The sequence below is a fragment of the Myotis lucifugus genome, unplaced genomic scaffold, assembly GCF_000147115.1.
Source record: "Myotis lucifugus unplaced genomic scaffold, Myoluc2.0 scaffold_42, whole genome shotgun sequence".
Classification (NCBI taxonomy): Eukaryota; Metazoa; Chordata; class Mammalia; order Chiroptera; family Vespertilionidae; genus Myotis; species Myotis lucifugus.
This window is the reverse complement of record NW_005871090.1, coordinates 3974569-3991008: the sequence shown is the minus strand read 5'-3', so window position 1 is coordinate 3991008 and position 16440 is coordinate 3974569. Positions and strand designations below refer to the sequence as shown.

The following is a 16440-nucleotide window of genomic DNA, read 5'->3' as shown; positions in this document are numbered from 1 at the left end:
AAATTAAAATACAATGTTGAAAAAGTAGTTTACATAACAAGTTATTCCAAACACACTTAAAACTTTCCCATAATATAACTGAGTATATTTTAAAATTAAAATTTAATAAAATTAAAAATTCAATATCTTATTTGCCCTTACTGCATTTTAAGTGTTCAATAGCTATATGTGGCTGATGGCTACTGATTTGGGCCTTGCAGCTTTAGATAGTGACTCTTAACATGGCTGTTCGGGGGGTAGAGTATGTTACAAAGAAATGTATATGTTGGGTTCATGTAGGGTTTTGTATACATTCTAATTGCAGGTTTCTGTTTCTCATTGTTACACATTCTTTGTTTGCATTTCATGCATTTGTGTACCATCATGAGTCCATGTGTGGCATTTCTTAGGTGTTTGGAAGTTGAAAACCACAACATTCTTGGTCAGTCTATGGCTGGGGGGTTCATTAGCACATAGTTCGTGATGGGTGTCTCACATCACAGTCATTTGATGTGCTTTGGCATCTTATTAATACTGGTTCATGCTTTCTGTCATAGTTTTATGTGATTTACACACACACACACACACACACACACATATATATATATGCATAATAAATCATCTTTCATAGTGACAGATGTTTTCCCAGTGTGTTTCCACATTGGACAATTAATAAAAAATTTGGTTCAAATCTTTTTATTCTTTTTGCTAGAGAAAAGTAGGAATTTAGGAGGAAAATGAACATTTTAATAAGTAGATCTTGGTGAAAGTGGATAACAGTGTGGTTCTGTTTCTTGTTTTTTTTGCATCCCCTGTGCTGTCCGAGTGAGAAAATTTAGGACTTTTGTTCTTTTAAAAACGTGTGATAAAATTTGCATACAATGAGCAATTTAATCATTTCTAGAAATGTATACACCCATATAACCCATGCACCTATCCAGCTAGTAGAAAATTCTGGTTCCTCTATACTTCTTCTCAGCCAATCATAACTTGCCTACTTCTATTCTTGTCTCCCCTTTCAATGCATTCTCCACACCGGAGCCCAAGAGAACTTTGTAAATGTGGATGAGATAACATTGCATCTCTTCTTTTAACTCCTCGATGGCTACTCATTATAGTGTGATACGGAGTAGCTTAGATGTCAGAGATGGAAGTAAGTCTCAAAGAACAAGTTCTTCAGCTAGAATGATTGATAGAGATCTCTCTGAGGGTGTATAACGTTTGAGGTGACATCTGAAAAATATGAAGTAAGCTTATGCAGAGTCAGTGGAATAGTCATCCAGGCAGAATGAACTGCATGTGCAGTGGCCCTGGTGGGATTTGGCATGTTAGAGGAATGGGGAAGAGGGTCAGTGTGCCTAAAGCAGGGTAGGCAGGGGCGAGTGGTGAGATGAAGCTGGAGAGGAAGGTATGTGCTAGCTCCTTTAAAATCCAGTAGATCATGGCAAGGTAGATATCAGCTGGGAGATGATGACAACTTGGACTCTGGGCAAAGGGGATGGAGATGGAAAGAGGTGAATATATTTAAGGTATATTTTGAGAGTTACTGGAAAGACAGGAATTATTGATGCCTTAGATATTGGTAAGGAAGAGAGAGAAATTAAAGCTTTTAGCTTTAGCAGTTGAGTGTTGTCATTTACTAGCGTGAGGAGGGCTGGGGAAGGTATGGCTTCATAATGATAGAGTGGGAAGTGGAAATCAAGAACTTTCTTAGCCCATATCCCCTTAATGGACTTGGAATACCAGTGCTTTCCATTTTCACCATAAAATATGTTACCTGATGTCAGCAGTACCCTAAATACCCAAGCTAATAGATCATCTTTTAGGGTGCCATGTTTCTTTACTCCTTCCAATTGAATTATATGTCATCTAGGGCCTCATTATGCTCATTATTTTTACCATTGTAATTGCATAACTCATTGTCTCATATACACCAATGAATATTGAGTTTAAAATCGTTATTTTTTTTAAAAACTAAGAGAGTTGTTTGTTTGAAAACTAACTTGAAAAAATAGAGTTGGTTTATAAAGAAAATGCTATAGAATTAAATATGAGCAAGCCAGCTGTAAAAGGTTGAAAAAAGTCATAAAAATCTAGAGGCATTCTGCATTCAGAATGCATGTTAGTGTCCTTATGTGCTTGTTCTCTGTTAGATAAAATGAAACTTGAAATCATAGGACAATTCAGTGTGTTGTAGATTATACAAGAAAGATGACATGGAACATTTATTTGTGGGCCCGCATTCAAAGAAAAGACTTTAGTCTCATATGAAAAGATTGACTAATGAATGAACCTTTGTGTTTTAAATAAAATAAAATATTTAAGGAATGTGGGTGTTTTTTTATTTTTATTCCCTGCTTCACCCAGAGAATTTTCAATTTTTAAAAATTTCTACCAGTCACTCATCATACTGTTTAAGAGGATTTTCCATAAAACACTTGATGTGGCATGAGGAAAGATTAATTATTGAGTTTGGTATATGGGTCTGAAGCTTATGCAAAGGTCAGGAGGGAGATTCCCATTTGGAAATTATTGGCATCGAAAGGAATATAAATATATGTGGCTGGATGAGCTCACTTCTGAGTGAGAGTAGATAGAGTTCTGAAAACTGAAACTTAGGCCAGTTCAACATGTACTAGTGGGAGAAACTAGCAAAGGAGAAAGAAGAGATAGCCAGTGAGGCAGAGATACAAACAGGAGAGTGTCTACTAGGAAGCCAAGAGAGGAGTGTTTCAGTCAGTCAACACCTGGTTCAAATGCTGCTGAGAAAACAGTGAAGAGGACAGAGAACTGGCCATTGAATTTTAGCACCTTAGACTATGGGCCTGGATAAGGAGTTTCTATGACAGAGTGGCTTGTAGAACAGTGTGGGCTGGGTTGGTCAGGGAGAAGAAGGATAGCGATAGCTCTTTTTGAGAATTTTTGACGAGGAGAGAGAGAGAGAGAGAGAGAGAGAGAGAGAGAGAGAGAGAGAGAAAGGAGTCTAGGAGAGAGAGAGAGAGAGAGAGAGAAAGGATTCCAAGGTTCCCAGACCATTGCCAGTTACTTCTGTGAATTCAGTGAATAATTATACATGTAGAGTTTCAGTTTTCTTACTTTGGAATGGATTTAGTGATATTCTGCTCTCTAGCAGGGCTGTTATAAGGAGCAACAATGATAAGGATGTTCAAAGGCTTGGTGGCTGTCATTGCCTTAGCCAGACACAATAGTCTTTGCTATTGTAGCCTTCATTTTTAATGTCACTCAGCCTAAAAGAAAGAAAATTTCTGCCTAGTTATTTACACTGGGTGGAATCTTGTAATGGAGAAAGAGAGTGGTAAGGGAGGTAGGTAGAGGTGGGTTGAAAGGTTAAATTCAGGCATGATTCAAATGGAGTTGTTGGTGGCTAAACAGTACCAGGTGTTAGACCGGTGGAGTCAGACTGGATCTTGGTTCAGCAACCTCGGTACTTGAGTTCTGGCTAAGAAAGAATTCAGATCCCAAACTCAAACTATAAGAGAAAATTTATTTAGAAAGTCACAGAGTTAGAAGAAGTGAGTGGGAGAAGAAATGGGCGCAGGAAACAAGTTACAGAGGCAAAAGAAGGGCCCTTCGAGCTTAGGAGAGAGGAAGGTAAAGGTAACACACCTGGGGGTGGGAAGAAGAGGAAAAGGAGAAAGGCAAGCTCATGCTCTCAAGAGTGATTGTCCCACTGGGTCCTCCAGTCTTGAGGGTTTGTATCTGGAAGTCTCAGGGGAGAATCCCAACAGAATATTCATCAGCTTTCTAGGTGTTTCCTTTCAGAGTTGTGGTCTCCACTGCTTGGTCAGCACAAGGTAAGTGGGTCATTAGTCAATGCACCTGGACCTGAGGTCAGCCATGGCATTGCTTGTCTGGTTTTGCTACTTTTCTGGGCCTGGAGCTGAAACACAGCTGAGGCCTAGATGTTATCCCTCAGGGTTAATGCTTAAGGGAGTGGTTTGTGCAAGGGACCAAATGGGAGTCCCATGAGGCCACTCTTTGAACTCTTGTTCCTCCTCTCAGGGGAGAAAAGGTCATGGGATGGTCCAGACCAGCGGTCGCCAACCTTTCGGACCTCATGGATCCCCAGTGGCCCGTGGACTACTGATTGGCGACTGCTAGTCCAAACTGTATGACCAGCGATATGCTAGGGGAGGAAAGGTCACCCTGGGGGTGAGGTCCTCGTTTTCCCAGTTTTGCCCCTTGCTGGGTACCTGCAGCTTTTCACCCTGGTGGCCTCCTCTACCTGGCCCATCATCCTTGCCCTGCTCATGTCTGTCTAACTGCCTACCACAGAGTATTTCAGATATCTGAAGTGAAAGAAAAACATTTTTTATATTCAGAATAAGTGAACTGTAATGCATATAAAACTATGTGTGTGACATTGGCCTACAAAAATAACTGGGGCCTAGCCTCTGCCTTTAGGGAAGGGTGCTGGCCAGAGGCTCTGCTTTATAGTGTGTATGTTACCTTGGCAGGTCTTGTCTCATAGTGAAGATAATAAAACAGGCTCCCAGAAAGAAACACCGCCTGATATGAACCACTTGGGCAAAAATAGAGACATGGCAGGAAAGGACAAATAGCTGTTTTCTACATCAACCTGTATTTAGTTTATTTCTCCCTGGCCTGTCTGTGTAGTTCCAGTATAGTTTTGGTTAGCCAGCATTGACTAAGTCTGGTACTACTGTTTGTTGTGGCTACATAAAAGAAGCTGTGAGTTGGATATGAAAATATAATAAAAAGAATACAGTGTTTGGTAACTTTCCTAATGTTCAAATTTTATTAGTGTTGGAGATAAATACTGTCTTGAAAGGAGTATACAGTAGAATAAGTCAATATTTTAAATTTTTGTTGCATTTTTATTTCTTTTTCTTTAAAAAAGTAATTTTGGACATCATAATGGTACTAACAGAAATAAAAAATAATGCAAGGAAACTATTTAATCAGCTTACTACCTCAATAAATTAGAGTGCTTTTGTTTTTCTTCGTCTGTGACATTGACATTTACATTTGACTTAAAGTAAGGATGGTTAATCCATTGAATGCTTTTAGATGCAAACAGAATAAAACCCTACTGGCTTAGGAAATGCACATTTGTCCCCCTACTTCCTGGCCCTCCATCACACAATAGAAAGTTTGGTGGTGGGTTGGTTGCCGGCATTAGTTTAGATTTCCAATGATTCTAGGACCAACATATCTGGGATTCTCTTGGGCCTTTCTCTTATGCCTTTTGCTTTATGGATATGATATGGCTCCTTAACTTTTAGATGTCACATTTGCATTCTGGGTGAGAAGGAGAGAGTGGAGGGTGGGAGTGGGGAAACTAGTTAGTGCCAGATAGATCTGTCACTTTTTGTCTGTGATGCAAGTTTTTCAGAATCTCCCTCAGTAGGCTTCTCCTTATTTTTGGAGAGGTAGTGGAAAAGGGGCACAATTCTGTCACATGCATATTCCTGGCTGCAAGGGAACTTAGGAAATGGAGTGGATTGTTTTAAGTACTATCTCATAGTCATGGCTTGCTGCTGGACACATTGTCTTCCCAAGCAAAATAGTTTTGTTGTCAAAAGAAAAGGAGGGGTGGGGGAGGGGGAGAGGAGGAGGAGAGAGATTATTAGGTAGGCAATTTGTAGTGTGTAGCATAAATGGAAACATTTTCCTTCATCTCCCTCCCCACAATTATTATGTCTCTTGTTACTACAAACCTATATTGGGTTAAGCAGCTAATGCAAATATAAATCAAATGAAAACACATTTTGTCTTGACTTTTAGGATATATGGATTTAAGACATAATATTAAAAAATGAGGAATAGAAATATTTTGCAATTGTCTGTTCTTAGTCATTAGCATCTCTGTTTCATCGATACTTATTTTTTTGTGACTGGAAGACATGCCGGAGAAGGAAAAGATTACTATGTAACTGTACTATTGTGTACTATAAAAATAGTAGCTGTTTGCTCGCCCTGCTCTGGGCAGACCCAACTCCTCTGGATTTTTCTTTTACCCCGTGGTTTCCCCTATGGTGTACAAGCAGTTCATACTTTGCATGGTGGTGTCGGACCATAAAGTGGCTGGACAAGCTGCAACTGTGCAAAGGGTCTTTATTTAAAAAATTTAAATTCTTTATTGCTGAAAGTATTACATATGTCTCCTTTCCCCCCTGTAGCGCAAAGGATCTTAATGGCCCAAAATTACACTGTCCCATGACTTTTATTTGGTCAAAACATTAAAAACTCTTACTGTTGGTTATAAATGCATAGAGAAACAAACAGAAATAAGTAGGGAAAACAATTATTTATTTAGTACACTAATTTAAAGCCTTAGAAGTATTAAGAATTAAAGTGTTTCACTTCTGTTATCAAGAGTAATTTGAACGGTACTTGCTTTCTTGTCATATAAGTTACGATATAGAGTGAGCATTTTTTTATGTCATGGGGAATTCTAAAAGTCCTTTTTAATTTTGAATCATTTTATCCTTTGTACTTTCCATGTTGTAAAATACCTTCCAGAGTTTACTTAATGTCAGGTTTTTGGCCAGTGCCTCTTCCTCTGGGACCTCTTCATTTTTTTTGGTCACAACTACATTTCTTATTTATGTTGGTATGTTTGTCTTCACTAAGTTCCTGTGACTGTTGGTCTAGAGTCTCTTAAATGGTAGCATGTTGAACATTCCCATGGCCAGGCATTTCTTCTTTAACTAAATATATTTCTTTTCTTTTTTCCCTCTGTTTTTTTTCTTTATTGATTAAGGTATTACATATGTGTCCTTATCCCCTCATTGCCCCCTGACCCCCCACTCATGCCCTCACCCCCATGGTGTCTGTGTCCATTGGTTAGGCTTATATCCATGCATACAAGTCCTTTGGTTGATCTCTTCCTCTTACCCCCACCCTCCTCTACCTTCTCTCTGAGGTTTGATGATTTGATTGATGCTTCTCTGTCTCTGGATCTGTTTTTTGTTCATCAGTTTATGTTGTTCATTATATTCCACAAGTGAATGAGATCATATGATATTTATCTTTCTCTGACTGGCTTATTTCGCTTAGCATAATGCTCTCCAGTTCCATCCATGCTGTTGCAAATGGTAAGAATTCCTTCTTTTTTACAGCAGCATAGTATTCCATTGTGTAGATGTACCACAGTTTTTTAATCCACTCATCTGCTGATGGGCACTTAGGCTGTTTCCAAATCTTAGCTATGGTAAATTGTGCTGCTATGAACATAGAGGTGCATATATTCTTTCTGATTGGTGTTTCTAGTTTTTTGGGATATATTCCTAGAAGTGGGATCACTGGGTCAAATAGATGTTCCATTTTTAGTTTTTTGAGGAAACTCCATACTGTTCTCCACAGTGGCTGCACCAGTCTGCATTCCCACCAGCAAGCAGTGCACAAGGGTTCCTTTTTTTCCGCATCGTCACCAGCACTTGTCATTTGTTGATTTGTTGATGATAGCCATTCTGACAGGTGTGAGATGGTACCTCATTGTCGTTTTGATTTGTATCTCTCGGATGATTAATGACTTTGAGCATGTTTTCATATGTCTCTTGGCCTTCTTTGTGTCCTCTTTTGAAAAGTATCTATTCAGGTCCATTGCCTATTTTTTGATTGGGTTGTTTATCATTCTTTTGTTAAGTTGTATGAATTCCCTATAAATGTTGGAGATTAAACCCTTATCAGTGATAACATTGGCAAATATGTTCTCCCATGCAGTGGGCTTTCTTGTTATTTTGTTGATGGTTTCTTTTGCTGTGCAGAAGCTTTTTATTTTGATGTAGTCCCATTTGTTTATTTTCTCTTTAGTTTCCATTCTCTAGGAGCTGTATTGAGGAAGATACTGCTTCGGCATATGTCTGAGATTTTGCTGCCTGTGGATTTCTCTAATATTTTTATGGTTTTCCGTCTTACGTTTAAGACCTTTATCCATTTTGAGTTTATTTTTGTGTATGGTGTAAGTTGGTGGTCTAGTTTCATTTTTTTGCATGTATCTGTCCAATTATCCCAACACCGTTTATTGAAGAGACTGTCTTGGCTCCATTGTATGTTCTTGCCTCCTTTGTCAAATTTTTTATTAAATTTCACTTCTAACATTATCACTTTTTGTTTCTTTGCTTCTCTTTCATCTTTCTTGTCCAGTTCCCTCTTTTGATAGCAAGTTTTGTATGTCATGTGGATTGATCACTGGGAGACAAGGAGGGAGCACAACTACACACTTTACTGTTGTGCACAGTGACCCATTACTGACAGACTTGAGAGGAAATGACATGATTGGTCACTGGTCATGATGAGTGGTGATCTGTGAACTGAAGAGCTAGCAGCGGAGTTTGTGCGTTATGCAATTACTCATAGTTAATATACCATGTAACTGAAATTGAGCCATGTTGTTGAGTGACTGCTATTATTTAACTAAACGGCGGTATCTAAAATTCATCTGGATTGGAATTAGGCAAAATGAGGACTGTGTTTCTATAAAGGAACCAGAAATATTTGTCCTGTGGTTTCTTTCAACCCAAGTGTTGCTGATCACAGTTCAGCATGCTCCTCTGTCTTATGTAATTCCTGCAAATTGGTCTCTGGATCTCCCCTGGCAGTATTGCCTGGGCTCTGATTGTTTTTAGAATATTTTTCAATAATTTTTGTGGTATATGTAATGAAATGATGACGTTTTAAATTTATTTATTTTTTTTGTTTTGATACAATAACAAAATAGTTGTGTTGGTATTTATCTTTATCATATTTGAATAAGAAAACCTGTCTTTTGGAATAAAGTAGTTAACTTATTGGCCACTTGCTGTTCTTGGCTTATGCCACAGGATGGACTGAGTTGCTACAAAGAGGAGATGCTCACGTTGGTAAAACAAACAGGGTCAATTAACGCCATAACCTAGATTTCATAAATATCAGTTTCAAACAGCTAGCCCTAAATATTACTGGAAGGGACTCTTTTATTCTTAGAGTATTAAAAGAGGTTGGGGGTATTGTTTGATCTCAACATTATTGATGTTTCAAGCCTTTTTTTCCCCCTCTTCCTTTTTCACAAGCATATTGTCAAAATAGTTTCCATGTCTTTTTCTTTAATAACAGATTTTACAGTTGAATGTACATAGAATTCTTTGCCTCCTCCCACCACTTTTATGAAGTAATTTAAGTTTTCAATTAATTTCATTGGTTTTTAGGTAAAGCAGTTCTCATATAGGGTAGTGAAATAAAAGATAATCAGACCTTTTCCATTGTGTGAACATCTTTCATTCTTTAATTTCTAATGAACAAATTAGAAAATTTAGCAATGCTTTATATTATGTTGTGTGTTCAAAACCACTCTAGAGAGATGCTACAACTTTTAATTTTGTGTTCTTTAGCCACCATATAGGGACATCAAATTGGCCACATGTTTCAGAAAGGAAATGTTGGGCCTTGCTTTGTGTGCTTCATATAAATATATTCTATTCGTTTGAAGTATATTGTGGGTAACATTTTTTCCTTTTATCCACCATCTTGAAATTATTATGTAAACGCTTAACTGTATCATACTAAATCACTCTATTTTTTGGGTGAGAGGTAGGTTAAGATCAAAGAAAATAAATGCACAAAAACAACATGTTTTCCTCAGATTGTTCTATTTGTACATGTGTACATGTCTGTGCCTTATGTGTATAGGGAAAGAAGTAATTAGTCTTTTATAGAAATTTACTTAATCTGGAGTTTTGTTGTTTCTCATGAAGGTGGTTAATGCATAGATGTACAAGAAAACAGGAGTAAAGAAATTTCTTTGACTTCTCTTACATAAAGAAATATACTTTATATATACTTTATTTGGTAAAATTGAAAATTCCTTGTTAAGTGATTATTTTCTATATGAAATGATTTCTTTGATTTGTAAGTAATATTAAATTACATTTACCTCACCTAGGACTATCTTTATTACCGAGTAAGACTATAGAATTTACATGTAAATAGGTAGGTCAATGACTTAAATAAATGTATTATTAGATTAGCACTACCTCATGCATTTAGATAGGTTATGGAGCCAGAAGACCAGCATTCCTTTGCAGTATAACTTGATGGGATTCTTTAAATGTCTATAGTTTGCTGTACTTTATGTAATTCAGTCAATTACTGAAATCTAGAACTTGCAACCCTTGAGAGCTGGACTCCCCCTCCCTCCCTTTTCAGGAAAAGCATTCAGGAAAAACTTTTCAGGAAAAGTTTTCATACAAAAATTTAATAGTAAGTTGGGTTTCTTCCCAAGTCTTCCTTAAAGCCATCCTAAGCTATGCCTTAAATATATCCTGGGTCTGAAAGTTATAAGTGAGATAAGATTGAAGCAAGATTAAGGAGTTAATGAATCCTAACTGCTGTTTTTATTTTGTAATCAAAGTAACCTGTGGTTTTCCAGGAAGCCTGTTATAAGTTGACATTAGATATTGTCAATCTTAAAAATCTTCTCTCAGTTTTTAGTATTCAACAGCTCTGTATAGCCTCCTTTAAATTTAGTGTTTAACAGAATCAGTGTAGGGGAAAAAAGAGCATCCCTTTATTATCAATGGAATACTCCCAGTTGATCTTGTATATAATGTAGAAATCATTATACTGTTGCTTTCCTAAGAGGAAATACCTCTAGTGAATGGAATTTAATTGGGACTACAAATAGGCCTTCCTATGTGGGAATTGGCTCAGACCATGGTGTTAAGAGCATACAATTCTAAGTCAGAACTTTTAAATATCTCCTCATAGAGTATTACCGTGCATTAATGACCTGAGCTGACCCATCCTATAGTGATGCTGACAGTTATAGCTAATAAGACCAGTGGAATAAACCAGTGCATGAAAAGACAAATGTGTGTGTATACATGCATGCACGCACACACACACAGATCAATCATAAGGATGTTTTAAGATCAGAATATAAGAACCAATATTTAATTAGTTTGAAAGAAAACGATCTGTGAGTCTTTGAAGGCTTGATTAGACCAACTTTTTTCTGCCCTGGCTGAGTTGCTCATTTGGTTGGAGTATTGTCCTGTACACCAGAAGGTGTGGGTTTGTGGGTTCAATTCCTGGTCAGGGCACGTGCCCAGTTTGCAGGTTCATTTCCCAGTTGGGTTCATGCAGGAGGCAGCTGATTGATGTTTTTCTCTCTCTGTCGATCTTTCTCTCTCTAAATCAATTAAAAAAAATAAAACCACAAATTCTTAGACTACTCTCAATATACTGAATCAGAATCTGCAGGGATGGTTAAGGTATTGGGTCAGCATTTGAGAATCATTGCTTTGTTCTGCCTACTATGTCACAGTGGGCCTGGAGAAGCACCTGTCTAGTAATCATTGTTGAAAGGAACACAGAACATTCTAGAGGAGCTGAGAATTACACGATTGCATTCAGTTAATAACTTCATACCCACTTTCACTCAGTTCCCTCTGCTTCAGGGAGACTGGAACTCTTTCTCCTTGCTTGTCTCCATGTCATTGTCATTGTCCACAGGCACCCAACCCATAGCACCCATATAATGAAACTTTGTTTTTTATAGATTAATCTAATTCATATTTCCACCCCTCTTTTCATGCTCTAAATGATTCCATTTGCTTATTACATAGTTTTACTTCTTAGACTCATCACACCCTAAACAGTGATGGCGAACCTATGACAGGCATGTGAACTCATTTTTTTGGTTGATTTTTCTTTGTTAAGTGGCATTTAAATATATACAATAAATATCAAAAATATAAGTCTTTGTTTTACTATGGTTGCAAATATCAAAAAATTTCTATATGTGACACCAGAGTTGTTAGGGTTTTTCAAAATGCTGACACGCCAAGCTCAAAAGGTTCGCCATCACTGCCCTAACAGCATGTCTAGATTCAAGCTTCACCATTCTCTCCTGGATGACTGCAGTAGCGTTCTAAGTCACATGCCCTTTCTAGTCAGTTCTATACACAGCATCGGTGGAATCATTTAAGAGTGCAATTTGATTTTGTCATGCCCCTGCTTCAACTCTTCAGTCAGTTCCAGCTGCTCTTAAGAGGAAAGTATAAGCTCCTTAACAGAGCCCATAGGACTAGACAGGAGCAGGCGTCTGTCTTTCTTCCCAACACTTTGCTCTCTCACTTTCTTTCTGGGTCACATTGTAAAGATCCTTCTGGGGTCAAGGTCTTTGTTCCAGATCCCAGGAATATTGCCTTTCCCCCTCCCATTTCTCATTTTAAGCTGTCATGTCGCTCCAACTGCCTTTCTTAGTGTGGTTATTTGATGTCATCCTCTTTCACTAGAGTTCAGGTTCCAGGAGGACAGCATTTATATATGTTTTAGTTACCATGGTTTCTCAGCTTGGCATGTAATAAGTGCTCAGTAAACATTTATTTAATGAGCACATGTACTGTTATTTATGTATTTTTGCTTGTTTCTTTTTGGTATATTTACTAACATCAAGGCCAAACCTTTTCACTTGTGATGGCTAGATGGTGGTAGTATCTCAGAATGGGCTTCTCTGCCTGCTTCTAACTTTTTTCTGTTTCTCTTTAATCCTATGTATTTTCTCAAGATACATTTCCTTACAAGTACCTGCATTGGTCATGTAGTTTTTCAGGAACAAACTTTAATAGAATCTTTATTGTTTGTAGATTAAAACTCAAACTTTTTAGCCTGAATTTCAAACCTGGACCCAACCTACTTTTCCAGTATTTCTCTTTTGGAATAATCTTTTTCTCTTATTGAATGCATTTATTTATTGATTTTTTTCATGAATTTGCTGAATGTTCTCACTTCCAAGTTTTCACTCATGTTTCTTTCCCTTCATAGAATAAATAATAATAATAATAATAATAATAAAATATCAGATACTTCTCTGACTACTGAAATTCTAACCCAAGTCCTCTTCAAGGACCAGCTCAAATGCTACCCCGATCAGAACATATTTCTCTCTTCTGCTTAGTACACAGAATGGACATGTAATTCAATAAATGCTTGTTGAATTGAATTACCTATTTTGTACATTTGCCATTTTGAGATTGCTGTATTGTTATTTTACCATATTTGTGTCGACTCATGGAGGCATGAACATTTTGATTTTTATTCTTAGCACAGTACCTTCATTCAATGAACATTACTAACTTAAACATCTACAGTTGATGATTTTAATATTAATTTTGAAAGAAACATACCAGGTTATTTTCTTTCATTGTAAGTCTTACGGTCTTTCAAGGTAAGTTTGAGTCTATTAAAGTATTTCAAGTATATGTTAGTCTAAAACTATGCTTCACTTTAAGCAATAAGCTTATTATCTGAAGATATAATGAAAAAAGAGTTAATCTGAAACATTACTAATAATACTATTGCACTTTCTCAATACTGTAGAGATCTAAAGATTCTATATAAGTAAGTGAGGGAAATGATTGTCAGGAAATATCTTAGCCACAGCCACAGTATCATCTGACCACTCCAAAGAGGAGAGGCAGGAAATGCCCACAAGGGGGAGTGCCCATCTAGAGAAACTTGACCAAGCCTCTTTCCTGTTATGCAGGTAAAATGGCTGTTTTACAAATGCACTTCTTGACCATGTCTGATGTTCTAGGAAAAAGAATGGACCCTCACCACAGCAAGAATTTCTGCCCATTTTGTAGCACCCGTTTATTGTGGTTGTATGATTTCCAAGGAGGGACAGGGGACAGAATGGAAATGGGGTTACCTTATAAGCTAAGACAAGTTTATGAAGCTTGTGATTTGTGCTTTTTTTCTGTGTTGAGAGTATTTTCATTTTACAAGTTTTCCATCTCTTCTGTGGCCATTTGGGGTCATTTGCCCAAAGAATAGGCACTGCTTCATTTTCATTGCTCCATTGATCTGTGTACCCTGAGGTTATGAAGAACTCACCTGCAAGTCACATTGAGGAGTGCACAGGCTTTGAATGATGTTTGCACCAGAGGTCATGGCCTCTTGGGATTTTTGTTTTTTTCTTTCCAGTACCTATTTTATCTTTGACCTGAACATTATGACCAGCACCATTTATTGAATGCTCGTCATGTGCAGGCTTTTTAAGTAGGTTTTAGGGAGTAAAGAGAGCATCCAGCATCTAGGCCCTGACCATTATATTTGGTCCAGGGGAATTAAACAGTAAAGGGAAATCATTCCATTTGATATGCACTAGAAGAATGAAACCTACAGGAATGAGCAGGATGGAGAAATCACTTTAAACTTGCTAAGTTTCTCATGCTAGGCTTCATGGGAGAGGTGGAATTTAAGCTGAGTCCTGAATAAAAGTAGGAGTTGGTATCTAGATGGAGAGAAAGTGCTAAGCTTAGAAATCTGAGAGTGGATAAGCTTGTTACATTACAGAGTTTCTGCAGGACAGTGATTTCAAACTCAAATCCTCATGGGGGCCAGGCAGGTAGCCTAAATGTGTGAGCCAGTCTAGGGAGATGGAGCTGTTGGCGATATGTGCTCCATTCTAAGGTGTTCAGAAACACAATGTGTAACACCAAAATGCTTTGCTGTTCAAGCCAAACTCTGGTTTTGAAAGCTTGTTATCTCTGTGAGGACATAACAGTGGTGGATCAACTGTCCACCGAATTTAGCAAAGTAAAATAGGCCACAGGAATTAAGTCCATAGCCTGAGGAGCTACGAATCATGGGGCTACTGATCAGGGACATGAGGCTTTTGTCTGGAGTGGCTGAATGTCTGTCTACTTTTATTCATGCTAACTGTACTTAGGACAAATAAGGGGACTATTTTGAAATATGTATGCATGGGGCCTGTCCTTGTGGCTAGTAGCATTAAACACACACTTTTGAATGTTGGGAGTCTTTGAGGTTAATTTAAATGGCATTAGAATTTATAGGACATAGTGCTTTTATAATTAATTTAGATTACATTTTATATTCTAGAATATACTTAGCTCCTCTCCTCTTCTTTGTAATTTTTGATATATCATTCCTTTCAAGTAAGATATTTTTAAATTTAATTTTTTATCCTCACTAGAGGATATGTTTTATTAATTTTAGGGAAGGGAGAGAGAGAGAAGAGAGAGACAGACAGAGAAACATTGATGTGAGAGAGACATCGATAAGCTGCCTCCTGTTATGCACCCCAATTGGGCGTTGAACCTGCAATCCAGCTATGTGCCCTGACTGGGAATGGAACCTGTGACCCTTCAGTGTATGGGAGAACCAACTGAGCCACAGTGGCCAGGGCTCAAGTAAGATTTTAAGCAATTGACGAATAAAAGGAGAAAAAGTATTTGGGTATTTTTTTCCCTATGCTTATCTTTAATAGTTAATATATTTATGATTTTGAAATAATTTGTTTTTGTGAGTGTACTCTTAAGTGTGTAGTTAAATATATACTGCTGTACTTTAAAATCACATAAAACAACTTACTACTGTGTTATTAAAGTCAGTGTCAAATATTTGTTCTTCAGTCTGGGAGAGGGTGGAATTTAAATCCAGGTGAAATGACCCATTTCAATTGTCATGGTGTTTCATGGCAGGAATAGAGTCCAGATTGTCCCAGTTACCTTTTAGTCCTTTATCTGTTATTCCCCACTGCTTTAAGACTCAGTTCAAAGGCCAGTGGAGCTCTGGTATTTAAAAGAAAAAGTGTAATTTTATCCAGAGAAGGTAAATGTATGCCCCCAAATGAAAGAAAGACCAGAGGTCCAGACCACGACCAGGTGTTCGTGAAAAGAGCCAAATTGGACAACTAAATTGAAAAAGGTTGTCTGCTCTTATTAAAGAGACTTTATTGCTGTCTATTTAATTAGTAAGGTCTTAGCTCACGCTTGTATGTTTTTTAATCTGCCCAGGTAATGAAGTTCATAGCCTATTAGTGAGTGTGCTGGTAGCATGTTGTGCTATCTCTGTCATTGAAGCACTATAATATAAGCTCGCCTGTGAAGTGAAACTTCCCAATAATCTTGATTCCCTCCTTCTCCCTTGATCACATTTCCAAGACAGTGATGACTGAGTTTAAGAAAGTGAAGGATGACCAGTGGAAAATGCAAAGTTAAAGTTGAAGTATAGTATGGGTATTGCTTATTTAGAGTTTCCAGAAAGCAGTTTAGAGTTCAAGAAACTGAATTGGTTAGTCATAAATGAGAAGAATGTGATCTCATGCCAGATGATCTACGAGGATGGGAAGGCAGTAGAGAAGTGTTATCAAAATATTGAATGGAGGACTGTGTGATCAATATCAAGACATAATTTCTTCATAGATAAAGTGAGAGGTTTGGTGGTAAGAGCCTTAGAAGTTTGTTTTGAACAGTAGACCAAAGGTCTTGCAAAACCTCCTGAAATAAAGATCACTCCCATATTGTGAGAAATTAGTCTGGATTTCACAGCAGTTGTTTAAGGACATACTTTTGGGAAAGAACGTATTTAGGAGTGATGTGCTAAAGCGTAATGTAAGGGGAGATACCTAAATATAAAATAATCAGAGGGACACATAAAAGGTAATAGGAAAATTGCTTTAGTTAG

The 16440-nt window shown here is 37.5% G+C and overlaps 1 protein-coding gene across 10 annotated transcripts in view; it reads left to right on the top strand.

Annotated features, from left to right (window-relative positions):
* The window catches only part of TASP1 (taspase 1), a 229012-nt gene that overhangs the window by 79844 nt on the left and 132728 nt on the right, over nt 1–16440 (top strand). The gene's annotated exons all lie outside the window — the stretch shown is intronic.